Source organism: Schistocerca gregaria, unplaced genomic scaffold (genome assembly GCF_023897955.1).
Source record: "Schistocerca gregaria isolate iqSchGreg1 unplaced genomic scaffold, iqSchGreg1.2 ptg000261l, whole genome shotgun sequence".
Lineage (NCBI taxonomy): Eukaryota > Metazoa > Arthropoda > Insecta > Orthoptera > Acrididae > Schistocerca > Schistocerca gregaria.
In genome coordinates this window covers 1949465-1969006 of record NW_026061765.1, presented here as the reverse complement: position 1 = coordinate 1969006, position 19542 = coordinate 1949465, and positions in this window count along the sequence as shown.

The following is a 19542-nucleotide window of genomic DNA, read 5'->3' as shown; positions in this document are numbered from 1 at the left end:
ATGCGGAGAAACTAAAAGCACCGTAGTAGAACACAGATGAAGCTTCTAAGTTGATGTAATAGCCAGGAAGAAGTAGTACAATTCAAGTTTTAGGTATTGATTATTGACTTTTTAGCTGGCTTTGGTGCCTTGGACATGAGCTAGGACTTTAAGATTCTGCATGAAAGGAGGACTAGCAGCCGAGTTGCATTTGAGAATGTGAAAAGTGTTCATATGTAGTAAAAACCTGAGACATCCGTCCGTTTTCGTCATTTGTTATTGAATCAACTTAAAGCCAGATCGTCACATTGGCCGCTCTTCTCTCTGAAACGGTTGTACTTATCGTCTGCAAAGCCATGTCGCGTGCTGCGGTATGTGGAGACACTAAAAGCACCTGAGTAGAACACAGATGAAGCTTCTAAGTTGAAGTAATAGCCAGTAAGAAGTAGTAGAATTCAAGTTTTAGGTATCGATTATTGACTTTTTAGTTGACTCTGGTGCCTTGGACATGAGCTAGGACCTTAAGATTCTGCATTAAAGGAGGACTAGCAGCCGAGTTGCACGGGAGAATGTGAAACGTGTTCATATGTAGTAAAAACCTGAGAACTCCGTCCGTTTTCGTCATTTGTTATCGAATCGACTTAAAGCCAGATCGTCACATTAACCGCTCTTCTCTCTGAAACGGTTGTACTTATCGTCTGCAAAGCTATGTCGCGTGCTGCGGTATGCGGAGACACTAAAAGCACCATAGTAGAACACAGATGAAGCTTCTAAGTTGATGTAATAGCCAGTAAGAAGTAGTACAATTCAAGTTTTAGGTATTGAATATGGAACTTTTAGCTGGCTTTGGTGCCTTGGACATGAGCTAGGACCTTAAGATTCTGCATGAAAGGAGGACTAGCAGCCGAGATGCACGGGAGAATGTGAAAAGTGTTCATATGTAGTAAAAACCTTAGAAAACCGTCCGTTTTCGTCATTTGTTATCGTATCGACTTAAAGTCAGATTGTCACATTGGCCGCTCTTCTCTCTGAAACGCTTGTACCTATCGTCTGCAAAGCTATGTCGCGTGCTGCGGTATGCGGAGACACTAAAATCACCATAGTAGAACACAGATGAAGCATCTAAGTTGATGTAATAGCTAGTAAGAAGTAATCCAATTCAAGTTTTAGGTATCGATTATTGACTTTTTAGCTGGCTTTGGTGCCTTGGACATGAGCTAGGACCTTAAGATTCTGCATGAAAGGAGGACTAGCAGCCGAGTTGCATGGGAGAATGTGAAAAGTGTTCATATGTAGTAAAAACCTGAGAAATCCGTCCATTTTCGTCATTTGTTATCGAATCGACTTAAAGCCAGATCGTCACATTGGCCGCTCTTCTCTCTGAAACGGTTGTACTTATCGTCTGCAAAGCTATGTCGCGTGCTGCGGTATGCGGAGACACTAAATGCACCATAGTAGAACACAGATGAAGCTTCTAAGTTGATGTAATAGCCAGTAAGAAGTAGTACAATTCAAGTTTTAGGTATCGATTATTGACCTTTTAGCTGGCTTTGGTGCCTTGGACATGAGCTAGGACCTTAAGATTCTGCATGAAAGGAGGACTAGCAGCCGAGTGGCACGGGAGAATGTGAAACGTGTTCATATGAAGTAAAAACCTGAGAAATCCGTCCGTTTTCGTCATTTGTTATCGAACCGACTTAAAGCCAGATCGTCACATTGGCCGCTCTTCTCTCTGAAACGGTTGTACTTATCGTCTGTGAAGCTATGTCACGTGCTGCGGTATGCGGAGACACTAAAATCACCACAGTAGAACACAGATGAAGCTTCTAAGTTGATGTAATATGCAGTAAGAAGTAGTACAATTCGCGTTTTAAGTATCGATTATTGACTTTTTAGCTGGCTTTGGAGCCTTGGACATGAGCTAGGACCCTAAGATTCTGCATGAAAGGAGGACTCGCAGCCGAGTTGCACGGGAGAATGTGAAAAGTGTTCATATGTAGTAAAAACCTGAGATATCCATCCGTTTTCGTCATTTGTTATCGAATCGACTTAAAGCCAGATCGTCACATTGGCCGCTCTTCTCTCTGAAACGGTTGTACTTATCTTCTGCAAAGCTATGACGCGTGTTGCCGTAGGCGGAAACAGGAGAAGCACCATAGTAGAACACAGATGAAGCTTCTAAGTTGATGTAATAGCCAGTAAGAAGTAGTCCAATTCAAGATTTAGGTACCGATTAATGACTTTTTAGCTGGCTTTGGTGCCTTGGACATGAGCTAGGACCTTAAGATTCTGCATGAAAGGAGGACTAGCAGCCGAGTTGCACGGGAGAATTTGAAAAGTGTTCATATGTAGTAAAAACCTGAGAAATCCGTCCGTTTTCGTCATTTGTTATCGAATCGACTTAAAGCCAGATCGTCACATTGGCCGCTCTTCTCTCTGAAACGGTTGTACTTATCGTCTGCAAAGCTATGTCGCGTGCTGCGGTATGCGGAGACACTAAAAGCACCATAGTAGAACACAGATGAAGCTTCTAAGTTGACGTAATAGCCAGGAAGAAGTAGTACAATTCAAGTTTTAGGTATCGATTATTGACTTTTTGCTGGCTTTGGTGCCTTGGACAAAAGCTAGGACCTTAACATTCTGTATGAAAGGAATACTAGCAGCCGATTTGCATGGGAGAATGTGAAAAGTGTTAATATGTAGTAAAAACCCGAGAAATCCGTCCGTTTTCGTCATTTGTTATCGATTCGACTTAAAGCCAGATCGTCAAATTAGCCGCTCTTCTCTCTGAAACGGTTGTTCTTATCGATTGCAAACCTATGTCGCGTGATGCGGTATGCGGAGACACTAAAAGCACCATAGTAGAACACAGATGAAGCTTCTAAGTTGATGTAATAGCCAGTAAGAAGTAGTACAATTCAAGTTTTAGGTATCGATTATTGACTTTTTAGCTAGCTTTGGTGCCTTGGACATGAGCTAGGACCTTATGATTCTGCATGAAAGTTGTACTCGCAGCCGCGTTGCACGGGAGAGCGTGAAAAGTGTTCATATGTAGTAAAAACCTGAGAAATCCGTCCGTTTTCGTCATTTGTTATCGAATCTACTTAAAGCAAGATCGTCACATTGGCCGCTCTTCTCTCTGAAACGGTTGTACTTATCGTCTACAAAGCTATGTCGCGTGCTGCGATATGCAGAGACACTAAAAGCACCATAGTAGGACACAGATGAAGCTTCTAAGTTGATGTAATAGCCAGTAAGAAGAAATAAAATTCAAGTTTTATGTATCGGTTATTGACTTTTTACCCTTCTTTGGTGCCTTAAACACGAGCTAGAAACTTAAGATTTTGCATGAAGGAGGACTAGCAGCCGAGTTGAACGGGAGAATGTGAAATGTGTTCATATGTAGTAAAAACATGAGAAATCCGTCCGTTTTCGTCATTTGATATCGAATCGACTTAAAGCCAGATCGTCACATTGGCCGCTCTTCTCTCTGAAACGATTGTACTTATCGTCTGCTAAGCTATGTCGCGTGCTGCAGTATGCGGAGACACTAAAAGCACCATAGTAGAACACAGATGAAGCTTCTAAGTTGATGTAATAGCCAGTAAGAAGTAGTACAATTCAAGTTTTAGGTATCGATTATTGACTTTTTAGCTGGCTTTGGTGCCTTGGACATGAGCTAGGACCTTAAGATTCTGCATGAAAGGAGGACTAGCAGCCGAGATGCACGGAAGAATGTGAAAAGTGTTCATATGTAGTAAAAACCTTAGAAAACCGTCCGTTTTCGTCATTTGTTATCGTATCGACTTAAAGTCAGATTGTCACATTGGCCGCTCTTCTCTCTGAAACGCTTGTACCTATCGTCTGCAAAGCTATGTCGCGTGCTGCGGTATGCGGAGACACTAAAATCACCATAGGGTACCCACAGATGAAGCATCTAAGTTGATGTAATAGCCAGTAAGAAGTAATCCAATTCAAGTTTTAGGTATCGATTATTGACTTTTTAGCTGGCTTTGGTGCCTTGGACATGAGCTAGGACCTTAAGATTCTGCATTAAAGGAGGACTAGCAGCCGAGTTGCATGGGAGAATGTGAAAAGTGTTCATATGTAGTAAAAACCTTAGAAATCCGTCCGTTTTCGTCATTTGTTATCGAATCGACTTAAAGCCAGATCGTCACATTGGCTGCTCTTCTCTCTGAAACGGTTGCACTTATCGTCTGCAAAGCTATGTCGCGTGCTGCGGTATGCGGAGACACTAAAATCACCATAGTAGAACACAGATGAAGCATCTAAGTTGATGTAATAGCTAGTAAGAAGTAATCCAATTCAAGTTTTAGGTATCGATTATTGACTTTTTAGCTGGCTTTGGTGCCTTGGACATGAGCTAGGACCTTAAGATTCTGCATGAAGGGAGGACTAGCAGCCGAGTTGCATGGGAGAATGTGAAAAGTGTTCATATGTAGTAAAAACCTGAGAAATCCGTCCATTTTCGTCATTTGTTATCGAATCGACTTAAAGCCAGATCGTCACATTGGCCGCTCTTCTCTCTGAAACGGTTGTACTTATCGTCTGCAAAGCTATGTCGCGTGCTGCGGTATGCGGAGACACTAAATGCACCATAGTAGAACACAGATGAAGCTTCTAAGTTGATGTAATAGCCAGTAAGAAGTAGTACAATTCAAGTTTTAGGTATCGATTATTGACCTTTTAGCTGGCTTTGGTGCCTTGGACATGAGCTAGGACCTTAAGATTCTGCATGAAAGGAGGACTAGCAGCCGAGTGGCACGGGAGAATGTGAAACGTGTTCATATGAAGTAAAAACCTGAGAAATCCGTCCGTTTTCGTCATTTGTTATCGAACCGACTTAAAGCCAGATCGTCACATTGGCCGCTCTTCTCTCTGAAACGGTTGTACTTATCGTCTGTGAAGCTATGTCACGTGCTGCGGTATGCGGAGACACTAAAATCACCACAGTAGAACACAGATGAAGCTTCTAAGTTGATGTAATATGCAGTAAGAAGTAGTACAATTCGCGTTTTAAGTATCGATTATTGACTTTTTAGCTGGCTTTGGAGCCTTGGACATGAGCTAGGACCCTAAGATTCTGCATGAAAGGAGGACTAGCAGCCGAGTTGCACGGGAGAATGTGAAAAGTGTTCATATGTAGTAAAAACCTGAGATATCCATCCGTTTTCGTCATTTGTTATCGAATCGACTTAAAGCCAGATCGTCACATTGGCCGCTCTTCTCTCTGAAACGGTTGTACTTATCTTCTGCAAAGCTATGACGCGTGTTGCCGTAGGCGGAAACAGGAGAAGCACCATAGTAGAACACAGATGAAGCTTCTAAGTTGATGTAATAGCCAGTAAGAAGTAGTCCAATTCAAGATTTAGGTACCGATTAATGACTTTTTAGCTGGCTTTGGTGCCTTGGACATGAGCTAGGACCTTAAGATTCTGCATGAAAGGAGGACTAGCAGCCGAGTTGCACGGGAGAATTTGAAAAGTGTTCATATGTAGTAAAAACCTGAGAAATCCGTCCGTTTTCGTCATTTGTTATCGAATCGACTTAAAGCCAGATCGTCACATTGGCCGCTCTTCTCTCTGAAACGGTTGTACTTATCGTCTGCAAAGCTATGTCGCGTGCTGCGGTATGCGGAGACACTAAAAGCACCATAGTAGAACACAGATGAAGCTTCTAAGTTGACGTAATAGCCAGGAAGAAGTAGTACAATTCAAGTTTTAGGTATCGATTATTGACTTTTTAGCTGGCTTTGGTGCCTTGGACAAAAGCTAGGACCTTAACATTCTGTATGAAAGGAATACTAGCAGCCGATTTGCATGGGAGAATGTGAAAAGTGTTAATATGTAGTAAAAACCCGAGAAATCCGTCCGTTTTCGTCATTTGTTATCGATTCGACTTAAAGCCAGATCGTCAAATTAGCCGCTCTTCTCTCTGAAACGGTTGTTCTTATCGATTGCAAACCTATGTCGCGTGATGCGGTATGCGGAGACACTAAAAGCACCATAGTAGAACACAGATGAAGCTTCTAAGTTGATGTAATAGCCAGTAAGAAGTAGTACAATTCAAGTTTTAGGTATCGATTATTGACTTTTTAGCTAGCTTTGGTGCCTTGGACATGAGCTAGGACCTTATGATTCTGCATGAAAGGAGTACTCGCAGCCGCGTTGCACGGGAGAGCGTGAAAAGTGTTCATATGTAGTAAAAATCTGAGAAATCCGTCCGTTTTCGTCATTTGTTATCGAATCTACTTAAAGCAAGATCGTCACATTGGCCGCTCTTCTCTCTGAAACGGTTGTACTTATCGTCTACAAAGCTATGTCGCGTGCTGCGATATGCAGAGACACTAAAAGCACCATAGTAGGACACAGATGAAGCTTCTAAGTTGATGTAATAGCCAGTAAGAAGAAATAAAATTCAAGTTTTATGTATCGGTTATTGACTTTTTACCCTTCTTTGGTGCCTTAAACACGAGCTAGAAACTTAAGATTTTGCATGAAGGAGGACTAGCAGCCGAGTTGAACGGGAGAATGTGAAAAGTGTTCATATGTAGTAAAAACATGAGAAATCCGTCCGTTTTCGTCATTTGATATCGAATCGACTTAAAGCCAGATCGTCACATTGGCCGCTCTTCTCTCTGAAACGATTGTACTTATCGTCTGCTAAGCTATGTCGCGTGCTGCAGTATGCGGAGACACTAAAAGCACCATAGTAGAACACAGATGAAGCTTCTAATTTGATGTAACAGCCAGTAAGAAGTAGTACAATTCAAGTTTTAGGTATCGATTATTGACTTTTTAGCTGGCTTTGGTGCCTTGGACATGAGCTAGGACCTTAAGATTCTGCATGAAAGGAGGACTAGCAGCCGAGTTGCACGGGAGAATGTGAAAAGTGTTCATATGTAGTTAAAACCTGAGAAATCCGTCCGTTTTCGTCATTTGTTATCGAATCGACTGAAAGCCAGATCGTCACATTGGCCGCTCTTCTCTCTGAAACGGTTGTACTTATCTTCTGCAAAGCTATGACGCGTGTTGCCGTAGGCGGAAACAGGAGAAGCACCATAGTAGGACACAGATGAAGCTTCTAAGTTGATGTAATAGCCAGTAAGAAGTAGTCCAATTCAAGATTTAGGTATCGAATAATGACTTTTTAGCTGGCTTTGGTGCCTTGGACATGAGCTAGGACCTTAAGATTCTGCATGAAAGGAGGACTAGCAGCCGAGTTGCACGGGAGAATTTGAAAAGTGTTCATATGTAGTAAAAACCTGAGAAATCCGTCCGATTTCGTCATTTGTTATCGAATCGACTTAAAGCCAGATCGTCAGATTTTCCGCTCTTCTCTCTGAAACGGTTGTACTGATCGTCTGTAAAACTATGTCGCGTGCACCGGTATGCGGAGAAACTAAAAGCACCGTAGTAGAACACAGATGAAGCTTCTAAGTTGATGTAATAGCCAGGAAGAAGTAGTACAATTCAAGTTTTAGGTATTGATTATTGACTTTTTAGCTGGCTTTGGTGCCTTGGTCATGAGCTAGGACTTTAAGATTCTGCATGAAAGGAGGACTAGCAGCCGAGTTGCATTTGAGAATGTGAAAAGTGTTCATATGTAGTAAAAACCTGAGACATCCGTCCGTTTTCGTCATTTGTTATTGAATCAACTTAAAGCCAGATCGTCACATTGGCCGCTCTTCTCTCTGAAACGGTTGTACTTATCGTCTGCAAAGCCATGTCGCGTGCTGCGGTATGTGGAGACACTAAAAGCACCAGAGTAGAACACAGATGAAGCTTCTAAGTTGAAGTAATAGCCAGTAAGAAGTAGTAGAATTCAAGTTTTAGGTATCGATTATTGACTTTTTAGTTGACTCTGGTGCCTTGGACATGAGCTAGGACCTTAAGATTCTGCATTAAAGGAGGACTAGCAGCCGAGTTGCACGGGAGAATGTGAAACGTGTTCATATGTAGTAAAAACCTGAGAACTCCGTCCGTTTTCGTCATTTGTTATCGAATCGACTTAAAGCCAGATCGTCACATTAACCGCTCTTCTCTCTGAAACGGTTGTACTTATCGTCTGCAAAGCTATGTCGCGTGCTGCGGTATGCGGAGACACTAAAAGCACCATAGTAGAACACAGATGAAGCTTCTAAGTTGATGTAATAGCCAGTAAGAAGTAGTACAATTCAAGTTTTAGGTATTGAATATGGAACTTTTAGCTGGCTTTGGTGCCTTGGACATGAGCTAGGACCTTAAGATTCTGCATGAAAGGAGGACTAGCAGCCGAGATGCACGGGAGAATGTGAAAAGTGTTCATATGTAGTAAAAACCTTAGAAAACCGTCCGTTTTCGTCATTTGTTATCGTATCGACTTAAAGTCAGATTGTCACATTGGCCGCTCTTCTCTCTGAAACGCTTGTACCTATCGTCTGCAAAGCTATGTCGCGTGCTGCGGTATGCGGAGACACTAAAATCACCATAGGGTACCCACAGATGAAGCATCTAAGTTGATGTAATAGCCAGTAAGAAGTAATCCAATTCAAGTTTTAGGTATCGATTATTGACTTTTTAGCTGGCTTTGGTGCCTTGGACATGAGCTAGGACCTTAAGATTCTGCATTAAAGGAGGACTAGCAGCCGAGTTGCATGGGCGAATGTGAAAAGTGTTCATATGTAGTAAAAACCTTAGAAATCCGTCCGTTTTCGTCATTTGTTATCGAATCGACTTAAAGCCAGATCGTCACATTGGCTGCTCTTCTCTCTGAAACGGTTGCACTTATCGTCTGCAAAGCTATGTCGCGTGCTGCGGTATGCGGAGACACTGAAATAACCATAGTAGAACTCAGATGAAGCATCTAAGTTGATGTAATACCTAGTAAGAAGTAATCCAATTCAAGTTTTAGGTATCGATTATTGACTTTTTAGCTGGCTTTGGTGCCTTGGACATGAGCTAGGACCTTAAGATTCTGCATGAAAGGAGGACTAGCAGCCGAGTTGCATGGGAGAATGTGAAAAGTGTTCATATGTAGTAAAAACCTGAGAAATCCGTCCATTTTCGTCATTTGTTATCGAATCGACTTAAAGCCAGATCGTCACATTGGCCGCTCTTCTCTCTGAAACGGTTGTACTTATCGTCTGCAAAGCTATGTCGCGTGCTGCGGTATGCGGAGACACTAAATGCACCATAGTAGAACACAGATGAAGCTTCTAAGTTGATGTAATAGCCAGTAAGAAGTAGTACAATTCAAGTTTTAGGTATCGATTATTGACCTTTTAGCTGGCTTTGGTGCCTTGGACATGAGCTAGGACCTTAAGATTCTGCATGAAAGGAGGACTAGCAGCCGAGTGGCACGGGAGAATGTGAAACGTGTTCATATGAAGTAAAAACCTGAGAAATCCGTCCGTTTTCGTCATTTGTTATCGAACCGACTTAAAGCCAGATCGTCACATTGGCCGCTCTTCTCTCTGAAACGGTTGTACTTATCGTCTGTGAAGCTATGTCACGTGCTGCGGTATGCGGAGACACTAAAATCACCACAGTAGAACACAGATGAAGCTTCTAAGTTGATGTAATATGCAGTAAGAAGTAGTACAATTCGTGTTTTAAGTATCGATTATTGACTTTTTAGCTGGCTTTGGAGCCTTGGACATGAGCTAGGACCCTAAGATTCTGCATGAAAGGAGGACTAGCAGCCGAGTTGCACGGGAGAATGTGAAAAGTGTTCATATGTAGTAAAAACCTGAGATATCCATCCGTTTTCGTCATTTGTTATCGAATCGACTTAAAGCCAGATCGTCACATTGGCCGCTCTTCTCTCTGAAACGGTTGTACTTATCTTGTGCAAAGCTATGACGCGTGTTGCCGTAGGCGGAAACAGGAGAAGCACCATAGTAGAACACAGACGAAGCTTCTAAGTTGATGTAATAGCCAGTAAGAAGTAGTCCAATTCAAGATTTAGGTATCGATTAATGACTTTTTAGCTGGCTTTGGTGCCTTGGACATGAGCTAGGACCTTAAGATTCTGCATGAAAGGAGGACTAGCAGCCGAGTTGCACGGGAGAATGTGAAAAGTGTTCATATGTAGTAAAAACCTGAGAAATCCGTCCGTTTTCGTCATTTGTTATCGAATCGACTTAAAGCCATATCGTCACATTGGCCGCTCTTCTCTCTGAAACGGTTGTACTTATCGTCTGCAAAGCTATGTCGCGTGCTGCGGTATGCGGAGACACTAAAAGCACCATAGTAGAACACAGATGAAGCTTCTAAGTTGATGTAATAGCCAGTAAGAAGAAATAAAATTCAAGTTTTATGTATCGGTTATTGACTTTTTACCCTTCTTTGGTGCCTTAAACACGAGCTAGAAACTTAAGATTTTGCATGAAGGAGGACTAGCAGCCGAGTTGAACGGGAGAATGTGAAAAGTGTTCATATGTAGTAAAAACATGAGAAATCCGACCGTTTTCGTCATTTGATATCGAATCGACTTAAAGCCAGATCGTCACATTGGCCGCTCTTCTCTCTGAAACGATTGTACTTATCGTCTGCTAAGCTATGTCGCGTGCTGCAGTATGCGGAGACACTAAAAGCACCATAGTAGAACACAGATGAAGCTTCTAAGTTGATGTAATAGCCAGTAAGAAGTAGTACAATTCAAGTTTTAGGTATCGATTATTGACTTTTTAGCTGGCTTTGGTGCCTTGGACATGAGCTAGGACCTTAAGATTCTGCATGAAAGGAGGACTAGCAGCCGAGTTGCACGGGAGAATGTGAAAAGTGTTCATATGTAGTAAAAACCTGAGAAATCCGTCCGTTTTCGTCATTTGTTATCGAATCGACTTAAAGCCAGATCGTCACATTGGCCGCTCTTCTCTCTGAAACGGTTGTACTTATCTTCTGCAAAGCTATGACGCGTGTTGCCGTAGGCGGAAACAGGAGAAGCACCATAGTAGAACACAGATGAAGCTTCTAAGTTGATGTAATAGCCAGTAAGAAGTAGTCCAATTCAAGATTTAGGTATCGATTAATGACTTTTTAGCTGGCTTTGGTGCCTTGGACATGAGCTAGGACCTTAAGATTCTGCATGAAAGGAGGACTAGCAGCCGAGTTGCACGGGAGAATTTGAAAAGTGTTCATATGTAGTAAAAACCTGAGAAATCCGTCCGATTTCGTCATTTGTTATCGAATCGACTTAAAGCCAGATCGTCAGATTTTCCGCTCTTCTCTCTGAAACGGTTGTACTGATCGTCTGTAAAACTATGTCGCGTGCACCGGTATGCGGAGAAACTAAAAGCACCGTAGTAGAACACAGATGAAGCTTCTAAGTTGATGTAATAGCCAGGAAGAAGTAGTACAATTCAAGTTTTAGGTATTGATTATTGACTTTTTAGCTGGCTTTGGTGCCTTGGACATGAGCTAGGACTTTAAGATTCTGCATGAAAGGAGGACTAGCAGCCGAGTTGCATTTGAGAATGTGAAAAGTGTTCATATGTAGTAAAAACCTGAGACATCCGTCCGTTTTCGTCATTTGTTATTGAATCAACTTAAAGCCAGATCGTCACATTGGCCGCTCTTCTCTCTGAAACGGTTGTACTTATCGTCTGCAAAGCCATGTCGCGTGCTGCGGTATGTGGAGACACTAAAAGCACCAGAGTAGAACACAGATGAAGCTTCTAAGTTGAAGTAATAGCCAGTAAGAAGTAGTAGAATTCAAGTTTTAGGTATCGATTATTGACTTTTTAGTTGACTCTGGTGCCTTGGACATGAGCTAGGACCTTAAGATTCTGCATTAAAGGAGGACTAGCAGCCGAGTTGCACGGGAGAATGTGAAAAGTGTTCTTATGTAAAAAAAAACTTGAGAAATCCGTCCGTTTTCGTCATTTGTTATCGAATCGAATTAAAGCCAGATCGTCACATTGGTCGCTCTTCTCTCTGACACGGTTGTACTTATCGTCTACAAAGATATGTCGCGTGCTGCGGTATGCGGAGACACTAAAATCACCATAGTAGAACACTGATGAAGCTTCTAAGTTGTTGTAATAGCCAGTAAGAAGTAGTAAAATTCAAGTTTAAGGTATCGGTTATTGACTTTTTACACTTCTTTGGTGCCTTGGACACGAGCTAGGAACTTAAGATTTTGCATGAAGGAGGACTAGCAGCCGAGTTGCACGGGAGAATGTGAAAAGTGTTCATATGCAGTAAAAACCTGAGAAATCCGTCCGTTTTCGACATTTGTTATCGAATCGACTTAAAGCCAGATCGACACATTGGCCGCTTTTCTCTCTGAAACGGTTGTACTTATCGTCTGCAAAGCTATATCGCGTGCTGCGGTATGCTGAGACACTAAAAGCACTATAGTAGAACACAGATCAAGCTTCTAAGTTGATGTAATAGCCAGTAAGAAGTAGTACAATACAAGTATTAGGTATTGAATATTGACCTTTTAGCTGGCTTTTGTGCCTTGGACATGAGCTGGGACCTTAAGATTCTGCATGAAAGGAGTACTAGCAGCCGAGGTGCATGGGAGGATGTGAAAAGTGTTCATATGTAGTAAAAACCTGAGATAACCGTCCGTTTTCGTCTTTCATTGTCGAATCTACTTAAAGCCAGATCGTCACATTGGCCGCTCTTCTCTCTGAAACGGTTGTACTTATCGTCTGCAAAGCTATGTCGCGTACTGCGGTATTCGGAGACGCTAAAAGCACCATAGTAGAACACAGATGAAGCTTCTAAGATGATGTAATAGCCAGTAAGCAGTAGTACAATTCAAGTTTTAGGTATCGGTTGTTGACTTTTTAGCTGGCTTTGGTGCCTTGGACATGAGCTAGGACCTTAAGATTCTGCAATAAAGGAGGACTAGCAGCCGAGTTGCACGGGAGAATGTGAAAGGTGTTCATATGTAGTAAAAACCTGAGAAATCGGTCCGTTTTCGTCATTTGTTATCGAATCGACTTAAAGCCAGATCGTCAAATTAGCCGCTCTTCTCTCTGAAACGGTTGTACTTATCGATTGCAAAGCTATGTCGCGTGCTGCGGTATGCGGAGACACTAAAAGCACCATAGTAGAACACAGATGAAGCTTCTAAGTTGATGTAATAGCCAGTAAGAAGTAGTACAATTCAAGTTTTAGGTATCGATTATTGACTTTTTGGCTAGCTTTGGTGCCTTGGACATGAGCTAGGACCTTATGATTCTCCATGAAAGGAGGACTAGCAGCCGAGTTCCAAGGGAGAATGTGAAAAGTGTTCATAAGTATTAAAAACCTGAGAAATCCGTCCGTTTTCGTGATCTGTTATCGAATCGACTTAAAGCCAGATCGTCACATTGGCCGCTCTTCTCTCTGAAACGGTTGTACTTATCGTCTGCAAAGCTATGTCGCGTGCTGCGGTATGCTGAGACACTAAAAGCACCATAGTAGAACACAGATCAAGCTTCTAAGTTGATGTAATAGCCAGTAAGATGTAGTACAATTCAAGTATTACGTATCGATTATTGACTTTTTAGCTGGCTTTGGGGCCTTGGACATGACCTACGACCTTAAGATATTGCATCAAAAAAGGACTAGCAGCTGCGTTGCACGGGAGAATGTGAGAAGTGTTCATATGTGGTAAAAACCTGAGAAATCCGTCCGTTTTCGTCATTTCTCATCAAATCGACTTAAAGCCAGATCGTCTCATTGGTCACTCTTCTCTCTGAAACGGTTACATTTATCGTCTGTAAAGCTATGTCGCGTGCTGCGGTATGCGGAGACACTAACAGTACCATAGTAGAACACAGATGAAACTTCTAAGTTTATGTAATAGCCAGTAAAAAGTAGTACAAAAACGTTTTATATATCGATTATTGACTTTTTAGCTGGCTTTGGGGCCTTGGACATGACCTACGACCTTAAGATATTGCATCAAAAAAGGACTAGCAGCTGCGTTGCACGGGAGAATGTGAGAAGTGTTCATATGTGGTAAAAACCTGAGAAATCCGTCCGTTTTCGTCATTTCTCATCAAATCGACTTAAAGCCAGATCGTCTCATTGGTCACTCTTCTCTCTGAAACGGTTACATTTATCGTCTGTAAAGCTATGTCACATGCTGCGGTATGCGGAGACACTAACAGCGCCATAGTAGAAAACAGATGAAACTTCTAAGTTGATGTAATTGCCAGTAAGAAGTAGTACAATAACGTAATAGATACCGATTATTGACTTTTTAGCTGGCTTTGGGGTATTGGACATGAGCTAGGACCTTAAGATTTTGCATCAAAAGAGAACCTGCAGCTGCGTTGCACGGGAGAATGTGAAAAGTGTTCATAAGTAGTAAAAACCTGAGACATCCGTCCGTTTTCGTCATTTCTTATCAAATCGACTTAAAGCCAGATCGTCACATTGGCCGCTCTTCTCTCTGAAACGGTTACATTTATCGTCTGCAAAGCTATGTCGCGTACTGCGGTATGCGGAGACACTAACAGCACCATAGTAGAAAACAGATGAAACTTCTAAGTTGATGTAGTAGCCAGTAAGAAGTAGTACAATAACGTTATAGATACCGATTATTGACTTTTTAGCTGGCTTTGGGGACGTGGACATGAGCTAGGACCTTAAGATTTTGCATCAATAGAGAAATAGCAGCTGCGTTGCACGGGAGAATGTGAAAAGTGTTCATATGTATTAAAAACCTGAGAAATCCGTCCGTTTTCGTGATTTGTAATCGAATCGACTTAAAGCCAGATCGTCACATTGGCCGCTCTTCTCTCTGAAACGGTTGTAGTTATCGTCTGCAAAGCTATGTCGCGTGCTGCGGTATGCTGAGACACTAAAAGCACCATAGTAGAACACAGATCAAGCTTCTAAGTTGATGTAATAGCCAGTAAGAAGTAGTACAATTCAAGTTTTAGGTACTGAATATTGAATTTTTAGCTGGCTTTGGTGCCTTGGACATGAGCTAGGACCTTAATATTCTGGATCAAAGGAGGGCTAGCAGCCGAGTTGCACGGGAGAATGTGAAAAGTGTTCATTTGTAGTAAAAACCTGAGATATCCGTCCATTTTCGTCATTTGTTATCGAATCGACTTAAAGCCAGATCGTCACATTGGCCGCTCTTCTCTCTGAAAAAGTTGTACTTATCGTCTGCAAAGCTATGTCGCGTGCTGCGGTATGTGGAGACACTAAAAGCACCATAGTAGAACCCAGATGAAGCTTCTAAGTTGATGTAATAGCCAGTAAGAAGTAGTACAATTAATGTTTTAGGTATCAGTTAATGACTTTTTACCCTTCTTTGGTGCCTTGGACACGTTCTAGGAAATTAAGATTTTGCATGAAGGAGGACTATCAGCCGAGTTGCACGGGAGAATGTGAAAAGTGTTCATATGTAGTAAAAACCTGAGACATCCGTCCGTTTTCGTCATTTGTTATCGAATCGACTTAAAGCCAGGTCGTCACATTGGCCGCTCTTCTCTCTGAAACGCTTGTACTTATCGTCTGCAAAGCTATGTCGCGTGCTGCGGTATGCGGAGGCACTAAAAGCATCATAGTAGAACACAGATGAAGCTTCTAAGTTGATGTAATAGCCAGTAAGAAGTAGTACAATTCAAGTTTTAGGTATCGATTATTGACTTTTTAGCTAGCTTTGGTGCCATGGACATGAGCTAGGACCTTAAGATTCTGCATGAAAGGAGGACTAGCAGCCGAGTTGCACGGGAGAATGTGAAAAGTGTTCATAAGTAGTAAAAACCTGAGAAATCCGTCCGTTTTCGTCATTTGTTTTCGAATCGACTTAAAGCCAGATAGTCACATTGGCCGCTCTTCTCTCTGAAACGCTTGTACTTATCGTCTGCAAAGCTATGTCGCATGCTGCGGTATGCTGACACTACAAGCAGCATAGTAGAACACAGATGAAGCTTCTAAGTTGATGTAATAGCCAGTAAGAAGTAGTACAATTCAAGTTTTAGGTATTGATTATTGACTTTTTAGCTGGCTTTGGTGCCTTGGACATGAGCTAGGACCTTAAGATTCTGCATGAAAGGAGGACTAGCAGCCGAGTTGCACGGGAGAATGTGGAAAGTGTTCATATGTAGTAAAAACATAAGAAATTCGTCCGTTTTCGTCATTTGTTATCGAATCGACTTAAAGCCAGATCGTCTCATTGGCCGCTCTTCTCTCTGAAACGGTTGTACTTATCGTCTGCAAAGCTATGTCGCATGCTGCGGTATGCGGAGACAATAAAAGCACCATAGTAGAACACAGATGAAGCTTCTAATTTGACGTAATAGCCAGGAAGAAGTAGTACAATTCAAGTTTTAGGTATCGACTATTGACTTTTTAGCTGGCTTTGGTGCCTTGGACATGAGCTAGGACCTTAACATTCTGCATGAAAGGAGGACTAGCAGCCGATTTGCATGGGAGAATGTGAAAAGTGTTCATATGAAGTAAAAACCCGAGAAATCCGTCCGTTTTCGTCATTTGTTATCGAATCGTCTTAAAGCCAGATCGTCACATTAGCCGCTCTTCACTCGGAAACGGTTGTACTTATCGATTGCAAAGCTATGTCGCGTGCTGCGGTATGCGGAAACACTAAAATCACCATAGTAGAACACAGATGAAGCTTCTAAGTTGATGTAATAGCCAGTAAGAAGTAGTACAATTCAAGTTTTAGGTATCGATTATTGACTTTTTTGCTGGCTTTGGTGCCTTGGACATGAGCTAGGACCTTAAGATTCTGCATGAAACGAGGACTAGCAGCCGAGTTGCAGGGGAGAATGTAAAAAGTGTTCATATGAAGTAAAAACCTGAGAAATCCGTCCGTTTTCGTCATTTGTTATCTGTTCGACTTAAAGCCAGATCGTCACATTGGCCGCTCTTCTCTCTGAAACGGTTGTACTTATCGTCTGCAAAGCTATGTCGCGTGTTGCCGTAGGCGGAAACAGGAAAAGCACCATAGTAGAACACAGATGAAGCTTCTAAGTTGATGTAATAGCGAGTAAGAAGTAGTCCAATTCAAGTTTTAGGTATCGATTATTGACTTTTTAGCTGGCTTTGGTGCCTTGGACATGAGCTAGGAATTTAAGATTCTGCATGAAAGGAGGAATAGCAGCCAAATTGCACGGGAGAATGTGAAAAGTGTTCATATCTAGTAAAAACCTGAGAAATCCGTCCGTTTTCGTCATGTGTTATCGAATCGACATAGAGCCAGATCGTCACATTGGCCGCTCTTCTCTCTGAAACGGTTGTACTTATCGTCTGCAAAGCTATGTCGCGTGCTGCGGTATGCGGAGACACTAAAAGCACCATAGTAGAACACAGATGAAGCTTCTAAGTTGATGTAATAGCCAGTAAGAAGTAGTAGAATTCAAGTTTTTGGTATCGATTATTGACTTTTTTCCTGGATTTGGTGCCTTGGACATGAGCTAGGACCTTAAGATTCAGCATGAAAGGAGGACTAGCAGCCGAGTTGCACGGGAGAATGTGAAAGGTGTTCATATGTAATAAAAACCTGAGATATCAGTCCGTTTTCGTCATTTGTTATCGAATCGACTTAAAGACAGTTCGTCACATTGGCCGCTCTGCTCTCGGAAACGGTTGTACTTATCGTCTACTTAACTATGTCGCGTGCTGCGGTATGCGGAGACACTAAAAGCACCATAGTAGAACACAGATGAAGCTTCTAAGTTAATGTAATAGCCAGTAAGAAGTAGTACAATTCAAGTTTTAGGTATCGGTTAATGACTTTTACCCTTCTTTGGTGCCTTGGACACGAGCTAGGAAATTAAGATTTTGCATGAAGGAGGACTATCAGCCGAGTTGCACGGGAGAATGTGAAAAGTGTTCATATGTAGTAAAAACCTGAGAAATCCGTCCGTTTTCGTCATTTGTTATCGAATCGACTTAAAGCCAGATCGTCACATTGGCCGCTCTTTTCTCTGAAACGGTTGTACTTATCGTCTTTAAAACTATGTCGCGTGCTGCGGTATGCGGAGAAACTAAAAGCACCGTAGTAGAACACAGATGAAGCTTCTAGGTTGATGTAATAGCCAGGAAGAAGTAGTACAATTCAAGTTTTAGGTATCGATTATTGACTTTTTAGCTGGCTTTGGTGCCTTGGACATGAGCTAGGACCTTAAGATTTTGCATCAAAAGAGAATCTGCAGCTGCGTTGCACGGGAGAATGTGAAAAGTGTTCATAAGTAGTAAAAACCTGAGACATCCGTCCGTTTTCGTCATTTCTTATCAAATCGACTTAAAGCCAGATCGTCACATTGGTCGCTCTTCTCTCTGAAACGGCTACATTTATCGTCTGCAAAGCTATGTCGCGTACTGCGGTATGCGGAGACACTAACAGCACCATAGTAGAAAACAGATGAAACTTCTAAGTTGATGTAATAGCCAGTAAGAAGTAGTACAATAACGTTATAGATACCGATTATTGACTTTTTAGCTGGCTTTGGTGCCTTGGACATGAGCTAGGACCTTAATATTCTGGATCAAAGGAGGGCTAGCAGCCGAGTTGCACGGGAGAATGTGAAAAGTGTTCATTTGTAGTAAAAACCTGAGATATCCGTCCATTTTCGTCATTTGTTATCGAATCGACTTAAAGCCAGATCGTCACATTGGCCGCTCTTCTCTCTGAAAAAGTTGTACTTATCGTCTGCAAAGCTATGTCGCGTGCTGCGGTATGTGGAGACACTAAAAGCACCATAGTAGAACCCAGATGAAGCTTCTAAGTTGATGTAATAGCCAGTAAGAAGTAGTACAATTAATGTTTTAGGTATCAGTTAATGACTTTTTACCCTTCTTTGGTGCCTTGGACACGTTCTAGGAAATTAAGATTTTGCATGAAGGAGGACTATCAGCCGAGTTGCACGGGAGAATGTGAAAAGTGTTCATATGTAGTAAAAACCTGAGACATCCGTCCGTTTTCGTCATTTGTTATCGAATCGACTTAAAGCCAGGTCGTCACATTGGCCGCTCTTCTCTCTGAAACGCTTGTACTTATCGTCTGCAAAGCTATGTCGCGTGCTGCGGTATGCGGAGGCACTAAAAGCATCATAGTAGAACACAGATGAAGCTTCTAAGTTGATGTAATAGCCAGTAAGAAGTAGTACAATTCAAGTTTTAGGTATCGATTATTGACTTTTTAGCTAGCTTTGGTGCCATGGACATGAGCTAGGACCTTAAGATTCTGCATGAAAGGAGGACTAGCAGCCGAGTTGCACGGGAGAATGTGAAAAGTGTTCATAAGTAGTAAAAACCTGAGAAATCCGTCCGTTTTCGTCATTTGTTTTCGAATCGACTTAAAGCCAGATAGTCACATTGGCCGCTCTTCTCTCTGAAACGCTTGTACTTATCGTCTGCAAAGCTAGGTCGCATGCTGCGGTATGCTGACACTACAAGCAGCATAGTAGAACACAGATGAAGCTTCTAAGTTGATGTAATAGCCAGTAAGAATTAGTACAATTCAAGTTTTAGGTATTGATTATTGACTTTTTAGCTGGCTTTGGTGCCTTGGACATGAGCTAGGACCTTAAGATTCTGCATGAAAGGAGGACTAGCAGCCGAGTTGCACGGGAGA